Source organism: Oxyura jamaicensis, chromosome 4 (genome assembly GCF_011077185.1).
Source record: "Oxyura jamaicensis isolate SHBP4307 breed ruddy duck chromosome 4, BPBGC_Ojam_1.0, whole genome shotgun sequence".
Classification (NCBI taxonomy): Eukaryota; Metazoa; Chordata; class Aves; order Anseriformes; family Anatidae; genus Oxyura; species Oxyura jamaicensis.
Window position 1 is genome coordinate 27,516,180 of NC_048896.1, and position 26,748 is coordinate 27,542,927.

The 26,748-nt window shown below is 43.8% G+C and overlaps 1 long non-coding RNA gene across 2 annotated transcripts in view; it reads left to right on the forward strand.

The window, feature by feature from the left end:
- The first annotated feature begins 522 nt into the window (after positions 1-522).
- Positions 523-26,748, forward strand: part of LOC118165460 — a 76,386-nt gene continuing 50,160 nt past the window's right edge. For both annotated transcript variants that reach the window (XR_004750054.1, XR_004750053.1), the window contains exon 1: positions 523-613. This is a non-coding gene — a long non-coding RNA (uncharacterized LOC118165460). The remainder of the gene's footprint in view (positions 614-26,748) is intronic.

The window sequence follows — 26,748 nt, forward strand, 5'->3', positions numbered from 1 at the left end:
GTGTCCCTCTTTGTGCAGTTCTCAGCCCCACAGCTGCTCCCTGTGTCCTGGGGAGGTGTTGTCCTGTCTGTGACAAGGGAGACGAGGCCCAGCAGCATTAAGTGACTTGGAGCACACGCTGTGTGACTCCTTACGCTTCTTGCACTTTTTCCAGTCCCTTCCAAAATATTTCCAGTGGTGAGGCGTTGTTCCATGCAGGGGATGTTGCTTTTCTCCCCCAGAGAGATGGTTCACCCAGGCCGTGCCCCCTTTCCCAATGCCCTGGGAAGCAAGGTGGCACAGCAGATGCCTTATCCCAAATTTACCCCGTTATTTGGGGTGGATTGAGAGGGTGGAAGTGGTAGAGACTACTGTTACACGTGAGAAACACCTTGGGAAGGATGACAACTGGATGCAGGCTTCTGCAGGCAAAATCATTCTCCCAACCTGTGGCTTGTTCCCTCCCCAGGCTTGATGAGGGGCACCTGGAGGTGAGATAGACAAAACCAGGCAGCACTCGGTGCTGGAGCTTCCTTACCAGCTAGGGGTTATTTTTTGGAGCACACAAGGAGGAAAGGCACAAGCTGATGTGCAGAACATGCAGGAGTACCCCCAGGCCTCACTCACATCTCAGGTAGGAAGAATCTCTCTTGGTTTTCTGAAGTTGCCACTGCTGCGGTGCTCGTAGCCAAACCGTGATAAATACAGGTAGACTTGTGCTGTTCTGTTGCTCTGCTTACCCAAATTTCTTACAGAAATACTCTCAGAGCAAATGTTTGCGTGGTTCTTTTCTGGTCATGACAAGTCTTTTGGGTGAAATCAGTTATACTTTGATTACTTGGGGGAAAGCTACCAAAATGTCCAATTAACCTCATTCATTTCTGCATTGCTAAGCATCCTAGAAGCTGTTTGTTGAAAAAGGCTTGAAAAAAACAGATTTTGGCTTTGGGACAGAAGGGCTCTGGATCATCATTAGGGTTCCCAAGGCTTGCCTGCTGGGAGAGGTGATGAAAGCTGAGGAGTATTGCTGGCTGTAACCTGGGGGTCAGCAAGTGGCGAGCTCGCTTTACTCAGATGCTCCTCTCACCTGTGGCACCTTGGCAGTTCTGTGGTCATGACTTCAAATGTTCTGAAAACAGGCAGTGGGAAAAGCTCTTCCCCAAAATGGAAGCAGGAAAAATGAAAGGTGAGCATCTAGATCCAGGCTTCAGGTGTTCAAAAGCTGCTGACTGCTCAGAGGTTTTCCTTTATTTTTGTGGCGGTTTGCTGCTTGCCACACGAAGGAAGGTCAGCCTCTTCCTTATTTCCGGAAATATTGGAGCGATACCGATGGGTGTGTTTTGGAGTCACAGTTGTTATTCTCTGTGCACGTCTTGACAATGGTGCGGGGACGTGGCCCGGGATTCCTGAAATGCTTGGTGGTGCCAGACCAGTCTGCACACAGGACTGGGAGGGTAGGCTGAATAAAGCTCTTTAAAGCCTCAAGCAAATGTCGGAAGCAAATAGCTCGTCATCCCTTGACAGAGCCATGTATTTAAATTAAATATATACATATTAAATATTGATTTTTCATGAAAGTGTCAATTCTGATAGATTTCCAAATAAAATCTGTGAAATGTAAATGAACAGCATCAAGCCGAGGTGTCTCTCTGTCTGAGTGACAGGAAGAATTACAGACAGACAGTTCTGAGTACTGCCATAGCCCACTGAACATCGTGGAGCGCTTGCTCTCAGCCTCAGTTTGTGTTTCCTGTAAATGTTACAAACCTTCATGCTCGAGACTCTCGGAAAAAAAACCTTTCATTTGAGCAAGAAATGTTTTGTTTTACTAATGGGAAGCATCGGGTAGTTTTGTTGGCTGGCTTTACGTTTTCCAATTGTACCTCTGAATTCAGTTTCCGATTTTGACAATACCAAATTTGGCTTGAATAAGAGCATTAGCATCTGGCATGTAGTGAGCTGTTTCAAGTCATTAGCTCTACTTTTGGAGCTTTCTGGAAAAAGTAGTGAACTTCGGTGTCAGCAGATCCCTATCAGCTTCTCTACTGGTGTTTCAAGTTCGCTATGGCATCACGTTATCTAGGGAAAAACAAGTTTCAATGGCATCCCTCCTTCAGAAGCAGTAGGATACAAAATTCCTAATAGGAAAATGCTGTGTTGGGTATGCTGTGTGCCCGAAATGTAAACCCGGGAGGAGACAGTGTCCCCTCCTGCAGCATCAACCCGCAGGACAAATAGTTTGACCAAAAGCAAATGTGTTTAACTTTTTTTTACTGTACCTGGTAGCACACAGTTAAGTGTAACACCATAAGATGGCCTTTGAAGTTGCCTGTAAGCTGCTCTCTTGATTAATTCAAAATTTTAGATTTACACACCCTGCAATAAACTTTTATTTACGTTTTATTGCAACTGAATTTCGCAGCTTTTGCGCCTACCTATTAATAATAACGCGGTAACTGCTGAGGCAGGTGAATCAACAGAGTGAAGTCTAAACCCATTCAGCAGTGGCCATAAAAAGCCCGGAGCAGGCCTAACAAACCCTCCCGGCTCGCTCTCCTTGTGCTAGCTGTGATCCTGGCTTCCAGCGGCGGAAACCTTCGCACAAAGGAATAGTTGACAACGCGGCTGCGCAAAGGTCCTGCACGCGCTGGTCGCGTGGGTGCCGAGCGAGCGGGCTGATCCCGCAGCTCCTGGCAAATTGCTGGCTGGCACTTCAATTTATTTGATGATTTTATATATACTTTATTTTTTTTCCCCACAGAGTGATTATTTTATGGCTTTCCCGTGCCTGATTCCCCGCAGCGGTGGGAGCGCTGTCCATGGTACCGCTGCCCTCATGCTCGGTCGCATTGCGCTGCCCAGGAGAGGATTTGGGGGGGGTCAGGGTGTGCTCACTCGTTTGTTTGCCTTTTAAAGTTTATTTAGTTTTATTTACCCCTGGTCGTTGGCTCCTGTTTCTTTCCTTCCTGCTAACGCACACTCCCACAAAAATATATGGTGAAAACCATTTTTTTGCCCCTGTTCAGCTCATTGCATTTTTATTCCATGCAGCATCTGTAGCCATAAGATGTGAGTAATACGCAAAGCTGTTGTAGTTTAACCCGACAGGCGGCTAAGCACCACGCAGCTGTTCGTTCACTCTCCCCACAGAGGAATGGGGGAAAGAATAATAATAATAAAAAAGTAAAACTCATGGGTTGAGATAAGGACAGTTCAATAGGGAAGAAAGGGGGGGGGGGAGGGAAATACCCCACACAAGTGATGCACAATGCAATTGCTCACCACCAGCCAACTGCCCCCAGCTCCATTGTCCAACATGACACCATGTGGCACAGGACATCCCTTTGGCCAGTTGGGGTCAGCTGTCCTGGCTCTGTCCCCTCCCAGCTCCTCGTGCACCCCCAGTCTGCCCGCTGGCAGGGCAGTGTGAGAAGCTGCAAAGTCCTTGGCTTGGTGTGAGCACTGCTCTGCAACAACTGAAACATCCACATGCAGTCAGCATTGTTCTCATCCTAAATCCAAAAGCCAGCACCATACCAGCTACTAGGATGAAACTTAACTCTGTCAGCCAAAATCAGGATAGAAGCTTGACTCATCATGCACCGAACAGGCCACATATTAGCCATTTCTTCTCAGCTCTACTGATGGTCTTTTTATAAACTGTGCAAGAAACTTTTCTCTGTGATATAGCTAAAGAAACAGACTATGTTACTCTGATATGTATTCATTTTATTTATGAGCTCTCATATGAAACAAAACAGATTTCATTCTGAGTATTTCTTTTTCTTTAAAGATGCAAAGTTTTTATAACAACTGTTCAGAGCATCAGTCTTAGACAGCTGAATCTTTAGGAATGCTGTCCATCAAGAGATCTATGGTTTGTTGATTTAATTTAGCTGTATTGCTCATCAAAAAAACACCAAGCCAAAGTCCTGCAGGCTGGTGAGAGGATGGCTTCTGACAAGAAATACAGGAGATACACAAGGACTGATAACTAGTACTTAATCATTTGTGTGTGACATGGATCGTATTTTCAGAGTACAGAGCTGATAGGCCCAAGATAAAAATCTGACACAAACAGATAAATAAAGCACAGATGTTTGAAATCACAGGCAGTCTCTCCTTGCTCTCCTCAGTTCCCCACTCTGCCAGCTGATACGAAGCAGCAGCTCTCTGCTGTGAGCTAACATCAGCTAGGAGGTGTTAGCAGCTGACACAAATCAGGGGAAGAACTTCATCGGTGTCTCCCTGTTTGGCACTGGCATGCTGGTGTAGCACATTGCACTGATGGGGTAAGCTGTGGAGTTATAGGCAAAGCCTTAGCTTGCTTTCTCCTTTCTTTAATAGGCTTTCTTTCTCAGCAGTCTTCGAAGCCTGAAGAAAGGATAGGATGCAGTTGGTAGATGCAAAGTAATGTTTTTGTCTAAAGTATCACCCCCAAATTTTGCATAATCTCATCCTTTGAAGCTCAGCATTTGAACGCTGGGTCTTTTTTAAGCTTATTAGCTCAGCTCATCACAAGGGAGCAACTTCTCCAGGCCTCGTTGTCCCTGGTCCTTCTCTGTTTATACAGCCCCAGTGGACTTATACTGGCAAAAGCCTCTGCCTGAACTGCCTCTGTGTAGATAGATGCAATCTCGATAGCTCATCGTGGGCTGGGATCCACTTCCGTGTGAGGTGTCCCTATCCCAGGATGTTAACCTGTGCCTAGGTGGAACACTGCCTTCTGCAGGGAGACACGAGAAACAAAAGGGATGAAAAGGTGGTAAGAGTTGGCTGTTCTTCACAAAGAGTAACAAAGACAGAGACATGGAGGCATAACACTGGCTAAAATAAAAATATTGACATCAACAGGTACAAGAGAGAAAATAAAAGATAAAAAAAAGCGAGGACTTGTTAAAAAAAAAAAATAGCTTGCAGATCTATAACCTGTTAGAATCTTCAATTATATTACAATGAAGCTGCCAGATGAAATTAAGCTATTTGCATATGCATTCTGTTCTGATATAAAATCAGAAAGAAATGCTGTTAGCATTTCAAAAAGCATGTGCTTCTTTCCTATGAAAGAAACAATGGCAGATACTTCTGTCTTTGAAACAAGAACTTTTCATTTTGCTAGGAACTGTAGGTAAAACTTCCTTCACAGCTTGAGCTGGTGCAGGAATTGGAAGCTGTGATAGGATCCGTGTTTGTACTTCTCCGCATAGCTGTGCTTTGCTCAGACATGGTTGAAAACAGAGTTTGATATTTTTTTTTCATTGTTTGTATTATGATAACATTCCCAGTAAGCAGGTGAGCGCTGGAACGACAAGGGTGTAGCTTTTTATTACTGTAAGTCATCGTTGCGCTCATAAATAAGCCTTCATAATTGAACGGGATTACTCAACTGTGCAGGAGTGCACAGGATGTGCCCATAAACTGAATTAAAACAAGCTATCCAACATATCTGAAACAAAGATCCGCTGCAAGAAGTACGAGCCCTCGCTGGTGATGTTATAAAACAGTTCTAAAACAATCATTGTGTGTTTAACATTGATGTTGGACCTTGAAGTTCGGCTTAGTGTTTCTAGGTTTGGTGACTTTTACGTGTGCGTTGTGGGGCCTGCAGAGCCCTGCTCACCCAAACAAATGGGGGTGCCTCATTCGGGACTCTCAGGTGAGCTCTCAGATCAAGGTGGCAAATGCTGGCTTTGAACGTCCTGTGATAACTTATGCGCTTAGTGTAAGAATGTACCTGAATCAAATCATAGGAGGTGAGGTGACTGAATCGGGGCCTTGAGGAGCTTCCTCACACTGCATGAAACACCAGCTGACTGTGTGCGTTGAGAGAAGCTTGCAGAAGTTCATCTTAGCCATGTAGGTTTCTCAAAACTGGGTGATCCTCTAGGTCATAAAACATGTATCCCCCTACAAAAATAAATAACAATAAAAAATAGATCTCGTGCTTAAAATACATGTATATATCAAAGTACATTTATTTTCAGGGGTGCTTCTGTTTGTTGGATCATATGAGACAGATCCTTGCTCTAAAATAAATAAATGTGTATATATAAAGGCAAAATAGGACAGTTTATCTCCTGTACTTAGAAGTTGACTTCCTTCCCATTTCTGTAGCAGGCGTAACTGTTAATTTGCCAGCACAGCAATTTCTCCTGGCACGTGAACTACCCATTGAAAGGGCTGCTCCTGCAGCTCTGTGTGAATCTTCTACCAGAGGGCTCCCAGACAATGGTGCTTGTAGTGGGTGCCTGCCCTTTGCTATGCAGCCATAAGGGGTGTTTCAAAAGCCCCCTACACGAATGAATACCTATTCAGTCAGCAGATGGGGATTCGGGAGGGCAGGCAGAGCCCTGTGTACAGTACTGAGCTGAGTCCGTGGCTGTGTCTTTATGAAAATTCATGTATCTGCACGTTTGCACGTTATTTCTCATCCTGAAAAAGTGGCAAGTCATGCCTGTAAATAAATTGGATAACTGCATCAAAGTTTTAATCCCAGTAGTGACAGAGGGAAGCGAAGTGTCCGAATGGAAAAGCCAGTCAGCTACGTATTTTTCCAGCAGAGAGAGTCAGAGTTCAGACTGACTTGCATTTTGGATATAAATGTAGCTGACGTGAGTTTTATCCAGGTTGGGGTTCTCTTGGCATTAGTTCCCTTTCTTTTCAGAATGATGTTTTTTGAATGGGCAATAAAAACTGAGCACACACGACAGGGCGTGTGCTCGGCTGCCTCACCAACGTGCCTTGTCCTTGTAACATAAGGACATAGGAGCACATCATAAACTCGTCTTGCAGTGTTTCAATGGTACAGTATTGTGTATTTTATGGCTGAAATAAAACAGAGAATTTCCTTTTGAAGCTTTCTGTAAAACTTCTATAACAGAAAGAAAAGGAAAAAAAAATAAGCTAGTTTCTTATATTTTACTTTTTATTTCTCAGATGCAGCATGAATACAAAAAAAGCACTAAGTGTAACAGGTGGATATAATTTTTCAAGATGTCTTTGTATGTTTCTGGTCTCAGTAGTGGAAATTGTTTAACAACAGTCTTTAAAAATCTTTTTAGAAAGGCCTCTTGAGAGAACTAGAGTATTAAATTTCTCAGATGCTATTTCATTATTACTTTTATTTTTAATGCAGAGAATATAAATGTTTAGTTGCTGGATTTACCTGGAAAATTAAGCAACTGTGTTTCTTTAAATACAAGATTTTCCTGCAAAAATGCTCTGATTGCTTCCTGGGGTAGGTAAATTATGCCTATTTTGGTTTGTTACATGGTCACGAAGCTATCATTATTCCTTTCTGTTTTCTCAGGATCTCTCTCATTTTCCTTTGGGCTAGTCCACACCCCAGATGTTAATGTTGTATATTGTGAAGTCCCTCTCGAAGCTTCTGCTCTTGCTCCTCTATTTCATGCTGTAGTTTCATGGTTACCTCATACCAACCGTGTCCTTGCCTTACACCTTAAATTTTCACATGCTTCCCTATATATATATATATATGATGCAGGGTCAACTCTTTATCTGCTATATACTTTTGCCACCTTTCATCAACCTGTTTCCTTCACCTGTGACTGCAGGAGGCTTTCTACCTTCTTCCAGTTCCTTTCTTCTCATCAAAGCCCCACTCTATTTTCTTTATTTATATTTTTAGTATTTCATAGCACCTGCTGTACAAAAACTGCAAGTATCATTATGCACTTGGATGAAATAAGCCTATGGGTCCTGCTGAATTAGTTTTGGCCTTAACATTTCCTTGTTAGCTATGGAGGGCCTGCCTCGGGGCTGCTTGTCCAAGCTCTGTGGTACTGACAGGAATGGGCCTACAACTTGTGACTCAGTTGAACATCCAGCCACTGCAGCCTGGTCTCCAGAAGCAGAAGTTATGAGAAGTTAGATGTTGCCTCCTTATGAACACCAGAAATGGTATTTTAAATGGGATTTGTTGTTGCCAGAACCCAGGGCCAAGTGTTCACAACCCACTGACCACTTTTCGTGCCTTCATCCCTCTTGTTCTGGAAAACCTCTCATGTGCTCCACTGTTTAATTCCAGACTTTAAACAATTAAACTTGTCAGGATTTTCTAATTAATTAACTTTGTGGTGGGAAAAAAAAGTTTCTTTGTAGTGTGTTTTGCAAACAATTCTTCAGGAAACCTCTTAGCTGTGGTTGAAGGTGGTGGGCCTTGAAGGCCTCTGGCCTTCAGCTCCTAGCAGTTATGAAGGCCTTCCGGAGTGGGTGGCTCTAGGAGAAGCCCCCAGTGTCAGGTCCATCATTAACCCACTGAAAGTCCCTGAAATCCCACCAGGGATGGTTTGGAGGCTCTGGATTTGCCTGAGGTGACCTGGAGAGGTGGCCATCTCTAGACCGATTACAATCAGCCCCGAGCCTGACTGCTGCCGCCAGAGCTGCCATTTTTGTCCTTGCGCAGGCACCGGGCAAAGCAGATTTAACGGCAGAAACTCCAAGGTGGCTTGTCTGAAACCACATCTTTCTGAGTTTAGAGTGAATGATGACTGGAACCAAACAGTTTCAAAATATTGATCTTCCAGCCAGCTTGGCTAATTCCCTTCTGCTGAATACAGAGAATTTACAGCTAGTTGGTGAAAGGGCCACTAATACACAAGAGCCTGAGCCTCTAAGCTGGTCAGCATCGCAGAGGAGCAAGCCCTAAATTAACTGTGAGAGCACCTTCTTTATTATTTGTTGGGGAGCATGAATTTGGCTTTCCCTTGAAAAGTATCAACTCTAAATTACAATTATTTTTTTAACTTAGACAACAAAACTTATTCCTAGCTTCACTTTTTATATTTTACATGTCTGTTTTATCATGTTAATTGTCTGTAAGATTATGTTATGTAATGCGGGTAATTTATATATATACTTAACAACCTGAACAAGATTCGTTATTATATTTACATTATATCGATCAGTGGGAGAACTGCAAAGGTGTTTCTTGTACTCTTCATTTTGATGGTTGGAGAAGTTAACATGTTTTTCTGGTTCATAAAATTCCAGCTGAAAGTGTATTGTGTGAACAACATGAAGTTCATCAGCATTAGCCTGTATGTAAAAGCCCATTTCATTACCTTTAAACGAGACTGATGTGCGTTCATCCCTAATACAATACCTGAACGCTTCTGGTTACAGCTGCAGCCAAAGTTCTGATGCCTCTTTGATGTCAAACTTTGGTTTGGAGAAGCAAACTGGGTGCCTAGTATTTGAATTTCATTGCCTCCTTAGTCCAGTTCACGTGTACTTTGCTTATCATTCATTGCAGCTTGGGAACTTCAGCTGGCTTGTGCAGGTGGAGAGGAACACACCTGGGAGAAGTTGTAGTGGAGTCTGTTATTGCTCTGGGCTCTGACTCCCACCTGCAGCTTGAACGAAAGTGCTGTGAGTGCAAAGCAGTGGAAGCAAGAAGAAGGCTAGGTCTTAGTTCAGGTGCTGAGCTTGAAAATGAAATTGAAAATGAGTCTTCAGAAGTCAGGGTCATTGTAGGGAAGTCAAAATGAGCTTCCTCAGCCCCAGCTTTTGTTGTTGTGCCTGGAAGACGATGCTCATCCCTGCATGGAGCTCTTTTTTTTTGTTGTTGTTTGTGCATTGCCTGACAAAATCTGATAATACCAGTGGTAGGGGGACAGGAACATCTTGCTGAGCCATGGGAGAATTGAGTGGGGCTTGTGAATGGTGGGAAGATGTGCTGAGGGAGGCAGGCAAGACTGGCCTGGTGCTGGGAGACGAGCAGTGTTTTTGGAAACTGGTAAGGGCATTTGCAGTGATTTTTCTTGCTGCTGTTGATGTTCTTTGGGGGTTTTTTGTATTACTTTATGAAGATAAGGCTAGACGTATTTAATTTTGCTATGTAACAAATGGTACAAAAATGACCTGCAAATAGATAAGTATTATAGCTCATGTTAACATGAACTTTCACCTTGCTACACTCTTATTTGCTCCCATTTCTTTCTTTCAAACATGTAAGTGATATCGAGGCCTGTAAACCAAGCTGCTGGAATAAACAAGAAAATGGCATAGACAAGGCAGGATAAATGGGCGGGGAGGGATTTGACTGCAGGTTATCAGCCATTAATTATTCATTTGGTAAACAATGAGGGAGTGCAAAAGTAGCCAGGACAGGTAGGCAGAAGATTAGGTTGTAAGATAATAGAGATAAGAGCAAATAAAGAAAAAAATCCTTGGCAAATAAAACTGAATGTTATTCATAACTGTTACAAGCCTTCTTATACCATAAACGAAAATACCAGTGAATTATTAATATCTTTAAGGTAATTTCACCAGCATTTGATGACAGAGTTGAATATGACTCATAAAACAGAGTTTTACAAAACGCCAATACAAGAGGCCTAATCTGGGGAAACAGCTGCAAGCATTTCTGACCTCATGTTTGAGTAAAGACATGTAGAATCTGAGTTTATTTTTATTTTATTTTGCTCTCCATGTGTCTGAGACCACTTGTACTGACCTCAGTTGCTTGCATGCACGTCACTATGTTGTGGCTTTTTATCAATATCCACATAAATTATTACACTGACATTTTCTCAGCCAAAAGGTATTGGCAGAGCAAGAAGCACAAGGGTAGAAATAACATAATTAGATAATATTATTATGTAATCATATCTTTAACTGATGAGCAGCAAAATATAAAGCATCGTAGTAGAGGGGGCACAAGAAATGATTACTTAAATAATGCTTCAGTCAGGAGGAGGCCTCAAGAGTTGAAATGTGCTCCTGGACTTCACGCTGGACTTTCAGTCCCCAGATGACCCCACTGCAGGAGCTGGGGACATTTACACTCAGTATTCATGTTGTTTCAAGTGTTTAATGGTCTTGTGGTATTTTTAGCAACATTAAGGTCTTGCCATATTGCAGCTATGTTTCCTTTCTCCTTTTTTTTCCTAGTATATTTGATTACTCTTGCCATTTCAAATCAGTACGACATCTGCAAGTCGTGACCCAGACTGCCATGTAAGGCTGCAGTGCAGCACTGGCACTTGCTGTTTCACCTCAAAGACAAATGTCCTCCTGTGGCAAATGAAATGATCGCTGCATAGATTTATTTTCCCCCCAGTTTATTCCACCAATAGACCCTCCAAGATCCATTGAAATTCTGGATGAATTCATGATGGTTTTCATGCAAGGTTCAAAAAGATCTTTAAGACCAAGTCCAACCATCAGCCCAGCATTTATCCTGAATTTATTCCTCTGGATAGGAAAAACTTCTCATATTTGCTAAATGGTTAGGAATTTAATGTTTCTTAAATGTTTAGAGCTCAACTGAGATTGTTCTCTGCTGGAATCATGTGATTTCTGTTAATATCATCTGTTGTTGGTAATGCTATGTTCTGAGAACCAGTTTTCAAACTGGAGTAGCTGCTGTCAGATCCATGCTTTTGCCTTTGATCTCAGTAACTTAGTGATACTTGTGAAACAGCTGAATTGGTGATCCCTCCAGTGGCTCCATTATGTCCCAGAGCTGCTGCAATACGCGTGCCGAGCGCTTATTCCCTTAGTGCTGGGATGGAAGAGAAGTACTGCTGCTGGTCGGGTGGTGAGAAGCCCATGGAGATCTCTGCCTGTGCTTCATCTGTATGAGGTTTTGACACGTGAAGGACATGCTGCCTGTTTCAGGAGCTGTGTTGTCTTCAGAGGACCGGAGTTTGGGCTCTGCCACTTTCCCCAAGGCAAGAGGGATGCAGAGCCTTTCTGCAGCTGGGGGTACATGCTGCATTTGTCCTCCATGAAGGGACACCTAGAGATGTGCTTGGCTGTTTTAAGTGAGGATTAAAATCATCCGTTGGGTGACAGGGATGTGGGGCTAAGTATTTCCTTGGAAGCTGCAGCCTTGGTGAGGAAAGAACCAATGTCCTGCACAGCCTTTGCTTATCCCACTGGGAGGCCAGTACAGCCTCTCTAGCTCATCCGTGTCTCTTATTTAAAAGTGTAAAAACACTCCAGTGCAGAGCATGGAGAGGAGAAGTCTGCAGTAAGCACACGCCTCCTCACACTTGCATGAACAGAAAGACCAAATAAAAAATGCCAGTTTTTATTTGGTCTGTTTTTCCTTTCGGCTGTTTTGCTTGGTCTACTCCTCTTACAACAAATCCCACCTTTTAGAAGGCATTAAATTTAACATCTGAAACTGTTTCAGTTATTTAGGTGGTATAGTACTCAGAATGCAATGTGTAACAGCAGTAAGGGCTTAGCTGCTGAGAAAGGCATTAAATACATCCACGTTGCAATAATTACAAAAACTTTGCAGTTTCCAGTGTCCCTTTCCCCTATATGTCTCTCTAAATTAATTTTCTATTTTCTTTTATTGCTTATTTTTAAACTGTATTCATTTTACTAAAACTAAGTGAAAACAGGAATGAGTTTTTTCCCCTTCCATAACCATATAAAACTTTGCTTCAGCAGAATTTTCTACCTCTTGGCAATGGCAGCTTAGTGCTAGCAAAAAGGGAGGGTGGATAATGTGACACGCATTTTACTTTCAGCAAGCTTGTTATACCAGCTCTGAATTTTTCATGAAGGCTTCAGTAACCTGTAGCCGAAGCTCGGGGGGTTTCCACCACAAAGAGGTGGATCGGCTTAGCTCTCACTTCCCATCTGGCACCGGGTGACAGGGACAGTCGGGGGCTGGAGGAAACCTGAAGAAGAAAAAAGTTCATGTGGGACATCCATTGTGATGCATGAAAAGCAAAACATGTGCCTGTTGTAGGGACATATCTTTGAAACACTTACTTATCTCTGGCTTCAGATTATATTTAGTCAGGGTGTTTTACTTGAGTCACTGGTGCAGCTGTCCTGTCTGTAAATAATACTACAGATAGACTCCCTCAGACTTTTTTCTTTTTCTTTTTTTTTTTTTTCCAAGCATGCATTTTCAGCATCTCTTGACAGCTTGTAGCACAAACTCGGTGCCTCTTGTTTGTCTAGATGCGTGTGCCACTGCCTGGCTAAAGCAAGGCTTGAATTAGACAACAGAACAGCTTCTCAGTCTAGTTATTTAAATATATACATATTTTTAAACAGCACCAACAAAAACCCTGGGTCAAAGGAATCGATCTGATTTCCACTTAACTGAAAGCAACCCAAATGTAGTTTCTTAAGAAATAAACTGATGCCTCAAGCCCTCTGTAAAACAAAACTGTGTGCGCTTGGCAGCCTTCTAGCTGTTGCTTCCCAGCAGCAGTGCAACTGCCTGTGCGTGGGAGCTGGGCTGCATCGCTCCGAAAGGCGCTGTACGCACTCTGTTAGATACAAAAGTAACTGCTGAAGTATTTTATAAGCAACGTAAAGGTTGGAAAGACAAAGATTTCTGCAATTGCATAATGACAAGTTTATTTTATTTTTTTTGCCATGAAAACTCACTCCTAAAGCAGGTTTCAGTGTCCGTACATGCAAAGTCTGTAGTACCTTTCTATTCTTACTTATTCTTTGCAATTAACACGATAGCATCGGTTAATTTGCTGCTTTGTGTCTATGTACTGACTGCTGAATGTGATTCAGCTGGCCCCATACTTACGGTGCAGTCAGCATGTTACTCTGTACACAAACTAGCTAATCTCTGCATGAGGTTTTTCTCTATTCTTCTGCAGTATTTCGTGTGCTTCTCGGGCACCGCTTCAGTTCCAGGACTCTCCTTTGGGATAAGACAGTAGGGCGGTGTGGGTTTTTTGTTTGTTTGCAGAGAGGAAGGGGAAATAAGGAGACCTATGCCTAAACTCTGGGCTAATTTGGGGTGGTCAGTCTAAGATGCTCGTGGATAGCAAGCCCCTCAGCTATTGCTGTTCCAGCTTCAGCGGCTGCTGCTCATCTTTTCTGCCCATCTGAAGCAAAGTTTTCCAAGAGGGACAGAAACTGCATCCCACGGGTGAATAACTTGCTTAGTTCCTTGCCAACCAGAATTAAGCTCATTTGCAGCAGCTCTCTGCGGTGCTTGCCCTGAAGCATAAGGCCACTCTGCCACCCCCTGACTGCTCGCTAGACCACTTGCGATTTCTGCAGCCCTTGAGACAGGCAGCAGCCTTTTTTTTTTTGGCTACAGCACCCTGATTCAATCCCTTTATTGGGATGTCTTTATTGTGATTTCTGTTTCAATTTTTCTAAGTTGTCAGTAAAAACGAATGGAAGGACTAGAATTTCAGTTATGGGTCTTCATACTAATGTTTAAGTTGGCCAGAACAAGATAGAGACAGACTTCTGTGACTCAGGCTAGTGGGTTACGGTTATTCGGTCTCACACTTGAAGGAAACTAGCGTTACTGACATTAAAAGCCCATTTTGCTCTGAGGCTCCCCAAATCCTTGCTGTCCTTGGGGAAGCACTGGGGCATGTGGGTTTGAAGCTGTCTCCCAGGACCTCATGTGCCCACCACTCGCTCTTGCAGCAGCCCGGCTCCTCCTGTGCTCAACCCACTTCCCCTCTCTCATCACATTGCTGTCCCCGGTGCCTTCCTCCCTGCTCTTTCAGGGGCAGCAGGACAGGCAAAAGCCGTTTCCTCGAGCTGTAATCCTCTAGATAACAGGCTTTATTAAAACGATCTGTCAATCTTGCTATGTCAAGGCATGATCTTCCTGTGAAGCCCTTTCTGAAAGATAAGGGTGTTTGCAAGCTGCTTTTACCTGTTCCGGGAGGTTAGGATGAATGCTTAGCACTGAAACACAAATCTGCTAGTGGCGCTGGGCTTTGGGTCTGGCTCTTTCCCCCTCAAATGTCTTCTCTGCCTGACCCACCTTTTCTGCTCTTCCCTTTTCAGCCTGCTTAAGCATGCTCTGTGTTAGACTTCAAGCATTTGTTGCTCTTTTGAACTGCTTCAGTATGTGATAGGGAAAATGCCTTTTTTCTTCTTAATTTTTTTTACCCTCCACTAAGAGGCTTATGACAGTACTTGGTCATGGGAAGAAAGGCAGCAAACACCACAAACATAATAATAAAACTCCCAAAACTAAAAGCTCAGATTTACAAATGTCTGGAGTTGAATATTTTTTTTTGTTCTGACCTGCATTTGTCAGTAAGATATTAAATAACCAATGTCAGGTTCAGCTTTTGTCTCCGGGGGTCAGTGGATGTAACCTGCTCCCCGTAAATTCATGGTTTATGAGGCAGTGGTGATCTCTGCGCAAGCGGGAGATGACTTTTGAACTCATGCAGCCTCCGATGGGAGGAACATTACACTTTATGGGCATGTTTAGAGGCTGTTAAGGCTGTTTAGAGGCTGAAAAGTCTTCCCTCGTAAATCATGGAACTGGCTTGGGAGGGAAAGTTCTTCTTGTCCCTAGACAAACAAACCCGCCTTGCGAACACATCCCCTGCATCCATCCCTACTGGAGAAAAATAGCAAGTGCTGTCATAAATGCGTTTCTCTGCCTTTTTTTTTTCCTTAGCTCACAAGTAGTATACTTCTCCTAAGTATATTACTTGTGAGGAAATCCATAGTAATCTATACTAATGTTTTTCTTTTCCATGCTGCCACATATTTCTAATGAGAAATAGCCCGTGGAGGGGGAAGAAAGCTCTAATTATCAGTTCAGAGAGTTTGCAGAGAGTTTGCTCATCAATACTGTGCTGTCGAAGCTGCTCCAAATGCCCAGTAAAGTAAAGCAGTGCCTTTCTCCCACTGAAAATACAGGGAAACAGGAATGTAGGAATCCTGTTTCTGCTGAGTAATGCACAGCAGAGCTGTTCTTGGTCCCTTTCCAGTGTTGTCCTCTAGGCACTTGCACTATTACATGCGATAATATTGAGATAGGTGGGTTTCTCCCTCCATCTGCACACAGGGGACACCCTGCACTATACTGCTGAGCCTGACTCATTTCCCATCACACGCCAGCCGAAGTGGCCCAAGACATCTTTGCCGAAAGGGACAGAACAGGGGCCTTACAATCCAAGGGGCAGAGCGAAGGTTCTGCAAGTACTTTGCTTCACTGCGTGGGGGGAAATAAGGTTGCAACGTATCCACTGGCAGTCCCTAAGTAAGGGTCTCTTCTGCAGAAACAGCACTGAGAACCTGGGTCTGACTCGGACAGAGCCCTCCTCTTGCAAGTGCCTGAGCCTTACCTGAGCAGGAGCAAGCTCAGAGAGAAGGAGGGCACCGGGATTAAAACCTGCTATGTGTTAGCTCTCAGCGTATCTGGACAGCTGCTTTTTGTCCTTTTAACACTTTCCCCTAATTATGAATAGACAATCATATTGGGACTTACAGGTATTTTTTGTCCTTTGGACTATCGTTTCTGTGAAAGCAACAAGAGCCTTGAATCTTATTGTCTGCATGTGCTAATTAGAAAATGAAATAAATTGGCACAAAATTAATGATTCTTCCTCTCAGCTCAAAGGCAGAAGTTAAGTACAGGGTGAGGGAGATCAGATGGGACTAGTACTACCGAAGCAGGCTGAAGGGACAGCTTTACATAGCCATAGTTATTCTTCCTCTACACTGTTGTTAGCAGTCAGATACATATTTAATGGGGTTTCATTATATCCTATAAATGCTGGCACTGGAATACTTTCCCCAGGGCATTCTCTGAATAAAAGAAAGGAGAAAATGACGAACGCACTTAGCACATGCACCCACAACTTCACGATAAAAGCCAGCATTTCCCCATACAACACCTGTTGTTGTAGCTGGGTTAATTACTTTTCATTGTAATCAACTGCCTGAAATATTTATCACAGTGCCTGTAATTTCCCAAATCTGAAAGCGACACCCATAAAAACAACAACACTTTTACTCTAATATTTCAGCTACTGCATTCTGTGGGTTCAATTTTTTTCTCATTTTCAGTCCATTGTGCATTATATTAATTATTATCAGAAAATTCCATTAATAAAAAACTTATTTTTTAAGTGAAAGTTCATCTCTTATGTTATATCAAACTACTGCTGCTTACAATAATGATTTAACAACATCGTGGTATCTGAATGTATAATACCATGATGCTCCCTGTTTCCATTCCTCCTCTCTCACCATTTTGTGAATTACAGGAGCTACAAATCATACAGACCAGTGGTGCGGCCCTTATGAAAAATGGGAATTTTCTTTTCTGTAAGATACAAGACATGATTTTTATGGAGGGAAGATCTTTGCAGAAAGGAAGAAGGCGTGTAAGGAGGAGACCTGTGGCAAAGCATTTGGAGTAGGTTTGGGAAAAATCCATCCTGCAAGCCTCCTGGCTGTACCCGTTTCTGTTCCTGGTGTAAGTGATGGAGCACACTTTTTGTTGCCTTGCACAAAAGCAGGACAAGATCTGGTAATATCAAAGAGCACTCAGCAATTTTCAACCTTTAGTATTTCATTACGACAAAAACCATACTAATATAGTATGCCCCCAAATCCAGTTTCTTAGCAGTTCCACAGAGTCATTGCAAAGCATACAGTGAGGTAAAATTTGTGTGACTTCAGAGTCTTTGGCTGTTTTGCTCCAGATTTTAACCAATAGTGGTAACATCCTGGTTACCACTAACTCAGCAATGGCTGAGCTCCTCCAGTGCAAGGAGATAGTTTAGCATTGCAGTCTTCCCCAGGAAACAAATCCTTTAGTCTCTGGAGAGGCCAAGGACATTCCTTGTTCCAATGTAAAGCTAAGAAGTGTTGTCTTCTGCTACATCTGAGAAAATGGAGAAGACACATTAGCACTATAACTTGCAAAGCTTGCAGAGGAAGGAGAAAAATCGGGAAGCTATGTTCTGTTTTTTTTAAGTTTCTTTAAAGAGGCTTTTCCACAGCCCTGAAGTACGGACTAGAGTTGGAGCTAGGAGAGTAAAGGGAAAGGGTAGACAAAGGGAAAGGTACACAATGAACTTCTGTACCTTTGTAGTTTATGTAGTTTGGTACTTGTACCTTTGTGTAGTCTGATATAACATAAGAGATGAATCGCAAAATGGCTCAGGGTGGAATGGACCTTAAAGACCATCTAATTCCAACCCCCTGCCATGGGCAGGGGTGCCACCCACCAGATGAGGTTGCCCAAGGCCCCATCCAGCCTGACCTTGGACACCTCCAGGGATGGGGCATCCACAGCTTCTCTGGGCAGCCTGTGCCAGGGCCTCACCACCCTCTGAGTGAAGAGCTTCCTACTAACATCTAATCTAAATCTCCCCTCTTTTAGTTTAAAGCTAAACTAAGCTTTAGTTTAAAGCCCCCTTGTCCTGTCATTATCTGCCTGACTAAAAAGTTGTTCTCCATCTTTTTATGAGCATCTTCTAAGCACTGAAAGGCTGCAGTGAGGTCTCCCTGGAGCCTTCTCTTCTTCAGGCTGAACATCCTCACCTCTCTCAGCATTTCTTCCTAGGAGAGGTGCTCCAGCCCTCTGATCACCTTTTTGGCCCTCCTTGGGACCTGTTCTAACAGCCCCACATCTTTCTTGTGCTGGAGGCCCGAGACCTGGATGCAGTTCTCCAAGTGTGGCTTCACAAGGGCAGAGCAGAGGGGCACAATCCCTTCCCTCCCGTGCTGGCCACCCCTCTGGTGCAGCTCAGGACGCAGTTGGCCTTCTGGGCTGCAAGCACGCCCTGCTGGCCTGTGTCAAGCTCGTCATCCACTAGAACCCCCACATCCTTTTCTGCAGGGCTTCTCTTGGTGAGTTCTTCACTCAGTCTGGACTCATGCCTGGGATTGCCCCAGCCCAGGTGCAGCACCTTGCACTTGGACTTGCTGAACCTCATGTGGTTCACGTGGGCCCACTTCTCAAGTTTGAAATAATATTCCTCGTCCCAGTGCAGAACTGTGGTTCTGCTTCGCTGGAGGTTTTTGAGGTAAAACACTAAGCCTGGATGAGTGTTGGCAAGTTAGCTGAAGCCTCCTTAGCTATAAGAAAGGTATGAGCATATGAATGACTGTAGACAGAGCGAAGTTGTACCGAACACAGCTATCTATTTGGAAGCTAAAGCTATCAGCTCAGACAAGTGTATCCTTTCTAATTTACTCCGTTTCCCCTCTTTTCTGAAATGGTAATTTTTGTGGAGAGGGAGTTCTTTGGAAGTCATGCTCCCAGGAAATCAGTGTAGTAATGAGACAATTTTCAAGCAAAACGATTAAGTTCTCAAGACCTTCCTGGATAAAACCACAGGCAAGCTGGTCTGCTCTCATAGCTGACCCTGATCTGAGCAGGAGGTTGGGCTAGAGGCCTCCTGCCATCCCTTCCAGCCAGGTACCTACGACCTGAAGACAAGGAGCTGGTAGCCAGGCACTGAGCTGCTGAGTGGTAAATACACTTGAACCAGTGGTGTTAGCTCTTTACTACTTCTTCTGTGACAGAAGAAGGTGTGAGGTCTCCTAGAGTGACTGCTACAAGCTTGTGGAAGTTGAAATAATCCCCCCTGATGGCTCTAATTTATGTCGCTGGTTCTCTTGGCTTATGAATGACTTTTTTTTGGAGAGCTCTGACTTTTGCTATTTGTTTCACCTTTTGCTTTTCCTAAACTATCAGTCACTAATAGTTATGTGCTGAAAACTTGCTGTTTTTAACCTCCACACCTTCGTGGAGAAGAAAGCTCTACCAGACCTTCAGCTGCTTTCTTGCACGTTTTCTCTGCTTTCCCTACCTTTCAGGGGTAGCCCCATACGCTTACAACTCCTTCAGCTTGCTTGTTTGCTCTGGGAAACTTACAGTACGTAGGACTATTAATTGCAGTTTTTCAAATACAGTGCTCAGGTAATGGTGCAGTGTGGTTAGTTGGCTGCTGAAGGCTTTAAACTCCAGGCAGTTTAAGGAGCCATTGCCAGATGAGCTGTCCGTCAACAAGATTGTTATACATAGGTCTATCGTCGTATCCGTGTATAACAAGATTTTGACTGACAGGAAAGTTTGTTTTAGCAGGAGCAAAGGTCAACATTTCAGTGACAGCTGAACAATGGAAATATTGCATCATCAGTGTATTTTATTGAGAGGTACATCTACATAAACGTAACATACGATGGTGCAGCCCTGACACAAGCTGAAGCTCCGAGCTTGGATGAAGAATTAGAATACTTGGAAATAAAGTTAGTTGTGCTTTATCTTCGTCTTGTAGCATAGTCCTAGAATATCTCTGGGTATGGCTTGTGCAGTGAATTTGACCCACGTCACGTAGAGGTGCCTTCTCTGCATGGCACCGTGGTTGAGTGGATGAGACGTTAATTGACTTTGTCAGGGACTTGCTTGGGGGACCCTGAACAAACGACTGCACCTGTGCTTCCCTTTCCCCTCCATTTAAAAGGGAGAAAGCAGTTTGTTTGCTGTGAGTTTTAGGGATGAAAAACTCCCTAAGTACTTTTGGCTGTAAAAGAGTTAGTTTTTTTAAAAACAAACAAACAAACAAGTGGAAGGTGCATAAGAGATGCCAACAAGTGAAAAAACAAAAAGTTCAGAATATCAGCCCTTCTGGCAAACCTCTCCTCATCTGTCATTTTTTTCCTTCCTCTTTCATTTCCTTCTGGAATCCCTCTGCTGTATTTTGACAGATGAGCTCATTCCCTCTAGTCCCAGCCTACTTCTCAAACAATTGAAGCTCTTGACTTTGCCTGTGAAAGTTACTTTGGCATTTACTAATGGACATCAAGCTAAAGCAGACTAAGTTACTTATTGCTATAACAAAATTGTGCCGTGATGGCTGAGAGCTGAGCTATTTTTTTTCTTAAATTTCCCGTTCCGTAACACTTGATAATCCCTTTTCCCAGTTTCTGATTGGAAGAAGTCATTTTAATGCCCTCTTTTAGCACTACAGTCTGGCAGTTTTGATCTTCACAAGTGCCTGTGTTATAAGCCCAAAGGGACTGAACCAACTAAGCTGGCGAAATAGAAATTCAAAGGACAAAGCTCTCCAAGCATCTTCCTCTAACACAGCCCAAGCGTTTAGTTAACATTTGAATTAGACACCGAAGGTCAACAAATTCAGGCCCTGCCAGCACAAGTGGGTCAGCGAGAGCTGCAGGTGGGAGCTCTCCCTGCTGCCCGTGTCCCTTTGTTCACACATGAGGATATCACAAAAGGCATCATCTCCTGCGTGTCAGGTTTCTTTCTCCACTTCTCCAACATAGTTATCCTGTTCCCTTCAACCACTAAGGCATGGAGTCTCTCCTGGTGCCAGGGTCCCTCTCCATGCCGGGTCACAATTCCTGTCTTCTCCCATCTCTGGAATACCCTTGAGCCCAAGCTGCCCAAAGACTCCTCATTTTAACCTCACAGACCATAAAAAAGCAAGAGAAACATCCTCGAGGCATGGTTAGAAAATAGAAACAACAATAATACAAGGAAGTGGCTTACACAGAGTGTTACTCATCAAGTAATTAATTACTTGAATAATTGATATATTTTAATTCCTAAAAGCTAAAATTCAGAGCTAATTATTATTTGTAACCAGAAAAATTTGCCTAATCTAGTTGAAATAAAATGCGATAACATTACTACCAGGAATGCCAAATTTTTACTCTAAGTAATTCAGCTTTGTAAGCTATGAATTTTTTTGTGACATTCCTTTTTTAAAAATTTTGCTTGCAAGTAGTAACGTTTCTGTTCTGCACAAGCAGAAAAGTTGGGACCTTCATGTCTGATAGATACTGATGCAAACAAAGCTGAGCTGAATTTGTATTATTCCCCTTCTTCTGGCAAGAAAAGCCAATCATTTTTTATAGGCATTATGTTTTCATTAACATTTTTCCATGGTAAGTTTTAACATTTTTGCAAATTAAAGTAAAATCCAAAGCCACAGTATTTGTCCCCCCAGCCAAAGCCCTCTGATCCACTGTAATTACTAGGTTATTTCACTTTGGGCTGCTGCTGCAAATTCTTGTTGTGATGTGGATTTCTCACCAGTGCTCATCCCTGGAGGCTTTAGTTGACTCGGTAAGGTTTCCCTCAGCATTTTGAACCACCTTAACCTGCCAAGTGCATTGTATTGGTGAGGGCAAATGATTGTTGTTCTGGTTTTAATGTGATTAATAATCCTTCCATTGCTAAATGATGGCGTATCTCTGCCTTTGCGAGCCATGTCAATAAGTGACTGGCAGCTTATCTAAATACAACTTTCTGCGGGTGAGCGAGGGATGAGCAATGCCAATAAAGTTACTTTCCTCCCAGTTCACCCACCCTGGCCCCTGAGATGACTGCGCTTACCTACTGGAATGACATGGTCTCATCTGCCTGGTGTGAGAGCAGATAACACGGCTTCGTGATGCAGCGGTCCTACCTGGCCGAGGCAGGCTTTGACCTCTGCATGCTGCCATGCAGGCTGCAGTTGAGTGTGCTGAAGGTTTTTTAGAGTCACCCTCTCCCAGAGTTGCCCCTGGTGCAATATAGGCACGCAGCACGCGTGCTCTCCCTAGAATGATGGGGTTTGCCCATTGGGATAACAAGGCATCAGCAGGTTGCCTTTCCAGCAGTAGCCTGCATTTTGGGTAGCATGGTTGATTCATGTGTGTATCTGTGGCTCTCGATGCAGGAGGACGCCCAGAGCAGAAATGCCGTCTCTTCTACGTATTGGAAGGAGGATTTTTTGATCATGGGGATACAGCAGCTTCCGTGTGTGATACAGCCAGCGGAGGCTTTGCTCTGCACCTTGCCCTGGGTGGCTCAGAGCAGGCTGAGTGCAAGCACTTCCCCTTGCAGCTTGCTGTTTTTTTCCCCATCCCAGCTCTCTGGTTATCTGATGGAGGGTGATCCCGGGGTGAACCCGGAGCTGCTGACACGGGCTGGGTGGTAGGCGGCTGCAGGATGCTGGGTGCAGGCAGCGTTAACCAGATTTAGTGCTAAAGTAAGTTCATTGCATTTAAAAGCGTCTTGCAAAGCCTTTTAGAGTTTATTGCTTGTACTTATTTCACTCTGCTTTACCCCAGCATGGTTGCACCAGTTCAGTCCTTCGCACGTATGCCGCTATGCCGCTGTAAAAGCGCTTTCTTCATATTTCAGTACAAAAGCAGAAAAAGCGGGGCGAGCACCCGGCCGGTGCCATTGTCTGGCTGCCCATTTGCACCAGGCTGAGGGCAGCCCCGCATCTGCCATGTGCCAGAGGGATGCCCTGCCGGGAACCAGGGCTGCTTCTCCTGCCAACAGGAGCAGGAGTGGGGCCAGCACGCCGTCAGCCTGCACCGGCAGAGAGCTGACAGGCAGCTCTAATCCACGCTGCTGGTACCCGGGGATGGCAGGGCACGAGCGCGGGGGCAACAAAATAGCTGAAGCTGCACGGCGAGTGGCAGGGCTGGCTCCTGAGAAAGCCATAAGGGAGGGCTCTGTCAGGACCAGCAGAGCACGTGCCCCTTCGTTTAGCAGAAGGAAATATTGTTGCCCGTGCTTACATTACTGTTCTGTCCCCTTTGTGGAGGGGGTAACGTGCACTGGGATTCTGTATGTTATAGTGTAGGGAGACAGAGTCCACACCAGTGGTGTAATACATATATATCTGGGGGGGTTGTGTTGTTTTGTTGGCAATTTAATCATACAGCACCAGGTGTAAGCTTCACATCTCCATTTCTAACTGGTTTGCAAAGGGTTTGCTTTCCCGAACTCGCGGTTTTCATCCTCCGATTTGATTTATAAGGAAGCGCCACGCTGACATTGTGCTGTTGTTGTGTTTTTGATGGCAAGCAACGGAAGGAATATCAAAGTCAAATGTAAGTGACATTCGCTTAGCCAAAGCGTTTACTATATGTTTGCACTATCCCTGGCACCGTGGGCCCTGACCCAGCTATTAAAACGTAATGCTAATAATCATCATCATAATCTGTGGCACGCTGCTGCCCTGCCAACTGGCTGTTGGCACCAGCTCTTGGGGAGCAGAAGGGAAGGCTTTATATCAAACGTGCTGGTGCCCAAGTTCAAATTTACCATTTTTATCTTCAAAGCCCATCCCAAAGTGGGGAAGGGACTGCCTCACGCCTCGGAGATCATGACCTCCCATGACAGCTACATGCTTCCAAGACAATGGATCTGTCAGCCGCAACAGAGAGACTTGGAAGGGTGGGAGACAAAGATCTCTAGGCAACTTGGCCCACGATTATGGAATGCCTGGAGGAGATCAAAACCACCACAAAACTCGCCACCTCCACATCACGCTTAAAGACCATGGCTTTTCATTTGTGCTTCCCCACAGTACACCATCCCCTCACAGAAAAGAAGCAAGTCAGTGTAAAAACACGTGCTTGTAGGGGTGTGGAGGCAGGAGGTGGGGTGGAAATGTAGATATATTTAGCTCTTTGCTCGCACAGGAGGCGCTCAGGGTCCACGATGAAGAGTCCGGTGCAAATGTTCAGCCATCTGCACCCTCCGTAGTTGGGAATATCAGTGGACCCATTACTGTGATCTTTATAACGACAGCCGGCTGATAATGTTCTTTGCAAAATGCTGTACTCAGAGCTGCACCAGGCTACATCAGAAGACCAATACTACGTGTGAGATGAGCACTAAAAACGAAGGCAGCTCCAAATGAAATGCCTGGAAAAAGGTGAAGATCAAGAGAATACCCCTACTCAGTTTCACATCCCTGCTTCTAAGGATGCCTGTGATTAAATAGGAACAGGCATGGGCCTTACATCTACATTGCTGAATGCTTCCCAGGAGGTCCACTCTCATGCACACTTGACATTTCTCCTACATAAATTAAATTGAAGTGATGTCTATGTAATTTAGGATTAGAGTTTTAGAGGCACCTCCCAGCGCCTCTCATGGAAACTGCTGGTGGTTTGTTAACATTAGCAAGTATTTCTAATAGGAAGTAGGTTGTTTAGTGGGAATAAGAGCCTTGTGCACGTGAGGAGTAATATTGTGCACATAGACATTGCTAGAAAGGAATATGTTTTTCTTTGTAGTTGGAAGAAAACTGAGTAGAGAACCATGTTCTTTAACTAGTGACTAACTTACCAGTATTTTCCAGCCCTCAGCTCTCTACACAAACCTTTCATTCTTAAAATAGGAATCCTTCTTCAGTATATTTTGAGTGACTTGTGTGTCATAGGCCTCTTCCTTGCTTTCTTTCTTGCTTTATTTGCTTTAGTGGTATTTAGAGACTTTATTCTGCTTGATTTTTTTTTTAATATGTTCTGGGACTAGATTAGTACACCCATCAGAACGATCTCACCTTGCAACAGCTAGTCTTCCTGTTGGCACTTTTTGAGTAAATATTGCAGCCATTTACCAGTAAAGGAAGCGTTCAGAGGTAGCTTATTGTTTCACCGTGAACAACATATCCACAAAAGAAGGATGAAATAGTCACGTGTATAGCTGACAGTAATACTAGTACTTCACGTTTTTTCCCAAGCATCAACAACTATCATTTGCCCTTTCCCATGGGATGCAGAAGCAGGAAGTCCTACGGTTCTGGTCCTTCTTTTAGCAGTATATCCTGGCCCTTTTCCCCCAGCACCAATTCCTTTTATAACCCTTTTCCTCAAAACTGGGAAGACTGGGAGCTGCACTAGAGACTGAGAATCAAGAAGGCACGTTACAGGGGTATAAATGCAGACACAGACACCTCTGAGTAAAAGATGTTGATTGGAGGTGCGTGTCCTATACGTAAGGGGAGGAAAAGGATACTGCTGGAGCAGAGCAGATTAGGAGTGGAAGATGGGACTAGAAAGGAGAAGAAAATTCCTTGTTGGCAGATCCTGGGGGCCCTTCCCTGGAATTCCACAACAGCCTCCTGCCTCTTCTCCAGTTGACTTGCTCTGGCCTGTTCTCTAGAGCTGCTGAGATGCCCTGATCTATCCAGCTTGACCTGTAGCATCAGCTGCTTGCTTCTGCTTGCTTCTCTTACTTCAGTGGAACCAACAGTTTGCCCACTCATAGGAAATAAAAGATGTTTTAGCTAGAGGCTTTATACAAATAAACTAGTACAGATCTACAGATGTATCAAGGGAACAACTTCATGTCTCTACAGATTTACACATTCTTGCAGTCCCTGTTAAAAAATAAAAACAAATAAATAAAAACAACCAGTAAGCAGTAATTCTGCCTGGGGAAAATCCTGAACAATTTCTTCTTGTGCAAAATGTAGTAATATCATTGCATATGATTGAATTTCAGAGGAATTGGTAGCAAATTTTCTGACATGGGAAGAAAAAAAAATCCCATTCTGTCAATAAGCACTGTTGTTGTCAATTGGCAAAAATGTGGAAAGCACATTAAGGAGCAACTCTGCAAATCAATTATTTCATGCAAAGGCCTTGATGATCTCTCTTGTAAGATTACTCTCCCCTTTAGGAACTCTTTTGTTGTGTTGTTGTGGTTCTTTGTTTTTTTCTCCCCATGTCAAATGTGAGAGCATAAAGAATCACCCTATTGTAGTAGCTTGAAGGTCTATGTAGTTTGTGTTATGAATCTTTTTCTTTACACTAGACTGTCATGGGAAAAGAAACTCCTTGACTGGTGAGGTGCATTGCAAATTTGGTGAATGGCATTTGCAAAGTAAGAACAGCACAAGCTCTGTTGCCTTCTAAAACATGTTAACTGCTGTTAGGTTCCTTGGAGGATTTGTAAGCCACTTGATCAGCTGCTGTAGTTACGCACTGAGGAGTGATGGCCTCTGACTGCATGCCCTGCAGATGTTTAACAACCACTTTGGGAGCAGCAGAACTAGCGCAGTCTCCACTGAAACTTTCCTTACAAGCTTTCAGATGTGTAATGAGAACTCGAACCTCAACCCTCTCTTAAATGAGTGTTAATGTGGTTGCCTTCTCCTGGCCACCTGTTTTTGTGGAACTCATGGGATCTTGATGCTTTTGAACCCTTGGGGATCGGTCACTTTTTGATGAAATTGATCAATGGATTCAAAAGGGAAGAAGGAAGAA